This window comes from Nematolebias whitei, chromosome 4 (assembly GCF_014905685.2).
Source record: "Nematolebias whitei isolate Nwh7 chromosome 4, NemWhi1, whole genome shotgun sequence".
NCBI classification, from domain to species: domain Eukaryota; kingdom Metazoa; phylum Chordata; class Actinopteri; order Cyprinodontiformes; family Rivulidae; genus Nematolebias; species Nematolebias whitei.
This window is the reverse complement of record NC_056501.1, coordinates 2,990,422-2,995,480: the sequence shown is the minus strand read 5'-3', so window position 1 is coordinate 2,995,480 and position 5,059 is coordinate 2,990,422. Positions and strand designations below refer to the sequence as shown.

At 40.2% G+C, this 5,059-nt stretch overlaps 1 protein-coding gene across 1 annotated transcript in view; it reads left to right on the top strand.

Annotated features, from left to right (window-relative positions):
• Positions 1 to 5,059, top strand: part of neil3 (nei-like DNA glycosylase 3) — a 23,092-nt gene that overhangs the window by 353 nt on the left and 17,680 nt on the right. The gene's annotated exons all lie outside the window — the stretch shown is intronic.

Genomic DNA, 5,059 nt, shown 5'->3' with positions numbered 1-5,059 from the left:
GGTATTTTATATATTCTCTGGTATTTTATATATTCTCTGGTATTTTAATATCTTGGCATGTTCCTTTGTACTGAAACTCTGGCACAACAATTCCTGCGGGATCAGTTTTTCTTTTCTTAATTACATGAACAACAAGTGGAATGTGAGCAGGAATCATCTCTTTATAAATGTTTTGCTCTAAGAATGTTTTTTATTCGTGAATGTTTTGTGTGTGTGTTGCAGGTCAAAGATCTTCACAGAAACGAACCGTCCGTTACGTGTTGCCCGAGGACACTTCAGCAGAGATTTAGCTTTGAACTCTGATCAAAGGCCGATCTTCTAAACTCATGGTTCGTGTCGCTCACTGAAAGAACTGCGTGTCTGCTGCTGCATCACTTGGGTCTAATGAAACTGCTCTGAGTTCTGAGACCCGGTTCTGGTCCATGCATTCAGCAGACATCACCTGGAGTGGTGCAGCAGCCATGTTGGCTGATCTCTCAGAGCCTGATTAAATCTAGTGCTCGTGCTTCTACAGGCTCCCTGGTGACAGATCCTGCCAAATGCCAGTGGTGGAGATGAGGAGGAGTGTTTTTGTCTGTGAGAGCATCCCTGATTCAAAGGGAAGTCCTGCCACCTAGAGGAAATCTTTGTCCTCAGCAGCTTTCGGTTTTATTCTCTGAGTTTTTTGTCTTTGCAGCCATTTTGTTGAGTGAAAGAGAGAATCATCATGTGACCAACAGGATCCAGACCCTCAGCTGCTTCAGCTCTGCTCCTGTTCTATGAGCTGCACGTGTTAAAACACCGTCTGTGTCCTCTTTAGCATGCTGACATGTGCAGATTCATTTGAGGTTTGCAGTAGCTCCTCGTCGCTTCATGGAGCTGCACAGAGCAAAAAGATCCAACCAAAACTTGACTTGAAACATTCAGACATTTTAGATTCTAAACACCGAAACAACAAACTAAATGTTCGTGTTTAATGTCAGTTTTTGACATTTTCAGCTCCTGGTGTGATCATTTTTCCAACTATACTCTGAAAGTGTAATTTGACAATATTACATGTGCGACATGAACAAAACGACTCCAACTCCTCAACTTCACAACATCTTGGACTAAATCTCTGCTGTGAAATATTGTATCAATAATCATAAATACATCAATTGACATAGTGGAACTACGGACAGCTCTAATTCTTTACCAAGCCAAATATAAACAGTTACTGGAAAACATTCAAAACCTGTTTAAGACGAAGGAGCAAATGAATAAGTTAAGGAGGAATCACAGTTTAAAATGTGCAAATTCAGAATTATTTAAAAAAAAATAAGTTTGTGTATCATTAAGTGTCAAACTGGAATAATTTGAATATTGAACTTAGACAACGTCCAAACAAAAAACTGTTCAAATGATCATTTAAACATATGATTATTGTGGATATAATTTATAATATTATGATTCAATTATTCTTGATGTTTTTGTTATTTATGCTCATTTTTATTTTTTAAAATTTTTTTTGGTGAAGTTATAGAAATAATAATAGTTTATCTACTGTAGTTAACTTAAAAAGATACTAAATAGAAGGATTGAATATGTTTAGTTGTTACATTTATTAAATGTATAATTCATACATATGTAAGTGGTTAAAGAGTTTATATATTTCTACCCACTCCGTTGAATATGTAAAACAAAAAGTTTTGACATTATGCTTCATGCTGTATTGTTTGTTTGTTTACATATTCAAAAAATGATTAAACTAAACTAAATAAAAACTTTAATATCATTCAGAATTGTACAGTGCACCAAACTTAAAACTCAAAATTCAAAACTGAATAAAATTTGTTTTAGTTCTCCACAGCAGTGTACGAGTTTATGAATTTGTGTGTGTGTGTGTGTGTGTGTGTGTGTTTGTGTGTGTTTGTGTGTGTGTGTGTGCGTGTGTGTGTGCGTGTGTGCGTGTGTGTGTGCGTGTGTGTGCGTGTGTGTGTGTGTGTGTGTGTGTTGTGCTATTGTAGTCACTTCATTAGTGACCTGAGTTCAGCAGTCCAACAACTCGTGGGTTGAAACTGCAGCAGAACCTGGTGGTTCTGGTCCTCAGGCTGTGGTACCTCCTGCCAGAGGTCAACAAAGGTCAACAGTCCGTATTGTGGGTGAGAGTTGTCTCTTTTGATGTTATTGTCTCTGGTCAGACAGTGTCTGAGACCAGTGTCCTGGATGGATGGGAGGGGTGACCTAATGATCTCCATCATTCTCCTCCTCCTCAGGTCCTTCCAGTCTGCAGCTTCCTTCCCAAACTGAGCTGCAGCTCATGATGCTCTCCATGGTTCCTCTGTAGAACCTGGAGAGGACATGTGCTGGGAGGTGTGTTCTCTTCAGCCGACAGAGGAACTGCTGGGCTTTCTTCAACAGGGACCCAGTGTTTCTTGACCAAGACAGCTGAATGGTTATGTGCACCCCCAGGAACCTGGTGCTCTCCACCACCTCCACCTCTGTGTTGTTTATGAGCAGTGGCATGTGATGTGCTTTTGTTTTCCTGAAGTCACTAATGAGCTCTTTAGTTCTGTTGACATTCAGAACCAGGTCCTTTTCCCCACACCAGTTCACGAGGTGGGCCACCTCTTGCCGAAATGCCTGATCCTCGTTGGCCCACGACCGAGGTATCGTCTGCATATTTGATGATGTGGTTGGTCTCAGACCTGGCAACGCAGTCATAGTTCAACAGATTAAAGAGAAGTGGACTCAGAACACAGCCCTGGGGGACACCCGTGCTCAGACTGATAACGGAGATATTCCTCCCCACTCATACTGGCTGTGGTCTGTCAGTTCCTGAAGGTGGTGTTGAAGCCTGGTGGAGCCAGCTTGCTGACCAGCTGCTGAGATGATTGTGTTGAAGTTGAGCTGAAGTTCACAAACGGTGTTCCTCCTTCATGGGCGTTGTTCTCCTCCAGGTGTTGCAGGCTCAGGTGGTGGCATCTTCTGCTGAGCAGTTGGAGCAGTAAACAACCTGGAACGGGTGAAAGGAGGGCGTAAGATCAGAGGTGATCGTTTGAAGAACTTCATCGTGATGATCCACGAGGCGATAGACGTTTAGGCTGGTTGTTGTTTGTGTTCCTTCAAGGAATGCTACACCTTAAATTTAGTTTTATTTAGTTTTTCTGTCTGTGCTGGCTCAGTACTTCACTTCCTCCTGTCTTCGGTCAATTAAACTCTGTCTCCAGCTTCCAGAGCGCAGTTTGTGAATTTATTGTTGGATGTTATCTAATGCAGTGGGGGGTAGGTATTTGTGGCCTCTGGTCATTTTTAATCCTATTTATTGTTACGTAAAGGACAAACACTCTTTTAAAAAGTTACAAATGTGACTTGAAGACTCGTTCTGATGTCCTCAGTGGGCGAAGCCTCGGGCGGGTGAAGCTCAAGATTCACAGTTTGAAGCCACAAACTGGAACAACAAGAACTTTATTCCAATCAAAACCACTCGTGTGAGCCCTCCAGTGGTCCAGTTGAACACAGAGTCTGTTCATGGGTTTACTGGCTGCTGCTTTTCACCCACCGTCTGTGCAAATAGTGATGTAATGAAGATAAAGATCCTCTGAGCATGATGACATCATCATATCAGAGGCACTGACCTTTTAGATCAAAACTGTATTAGAGACGTTTAGAGATGGATGAAATATTTTAAGTGTCACTATTAAAATATTACATTATATTAAATCTAAAAAAAAACAAAACTTTATTTCTTACATTCAATGCGTTCAGACTGTTTTATAATATTAGTCTTCATAGATTCCTGAACCAACATTTAATCTACAAAGATTTATCAGGAAATTCATATTATTGGCACTCTTAAAGTGATGTGTGTCTAAAATGTGTCAAATTGTAAAATGAGCCATTTTTTCCTGAAGAAGAAAAAACTTTTCATAAACAGTGGATAATGATGCTGCATTTTAAAAACTTCCAGCCCTCCCACAGTTTAGAGGCTGTAAAGAAACAGGATTTTTAGCAGTCATCACGTCCTGCCGAGGTGTGGAGACAGACGGGCGGATGTGAGCTGGTGATGAAATCCCTGTTGCATAGCAACACATCTCCATCTGCAGCTCCGCTCCTCTGCAGAAACAACTGTCATTTCTGCTTCACATGCACTTTATGGTAATTACAATTTCCCATAGAGCGGCAGACACACCACTGAAGAACATGGACCTTTATTTTTCCACATTCTTCCATCTTTTAAAAGTAGCCTTGACACAATTAAATATAATAATTTAATATTTAATATTGTTGTAATAAGGCTGCCACATATGTGCAGTTTAATACTTACTTTATTCATGGTAAATATGATAAACCAGCATCAATAATCTTATGAGGAAAACACAAACAAAACTAAATAAACATGAATCTCAAAGAATTAACTGAAGTCAAATATTATCCAGTTTTAATAGAGTGAAATGTTTTTTTTAATTCAGCTCAACAGAGTTATCAAGTTAAGCTGTTACAATTAACTGTCAAGCTGCACTAATTAGTTTTAATAATTAATAATAATAATTTACATAACAGTGGAGCTGTTGCCTCTCAGCAAGAGGTCACTGGTTCAAATCCCAGACTGGGCCTTTCTGGGTGGAGTTTGCATCTTTTCTCCGTGCTGCGTGGATTTTCTCCAGTCACTCCAGTTTCCTCCCACAGACTAAAAACATGCATGTTAGACTGGTAACTCTAAATTGTCTCCAGGTGAGAGAGAGAGTGAATGGTTGTCTCATTTGTCTCTATGTGTCCCTGTGATGGACTGGAGACCTGTCCATGTGTCCCCCGCCTCTTGCACAGTGACTGCTGGACATGGACACCATGACCTCAGTGACCTGAAAAGGAAGAAGCGGGAAAAGATAATGGACGGATGACAACAGATGAATAACATCAAGTCTGCTCATTGTGTTGTGACACAAAGAAAAACATCTGAGTTCTGAATATTTATTGTAGAAATGTCAGTTTGAATCCTTAAAGTATCATTTTCATATGAAAGCACACTGAATGAAGGTAATAATGACTGCACAGCAAGCATCAGTTGTAAAATGTCCTGCACACAACTAAAGCAACATCT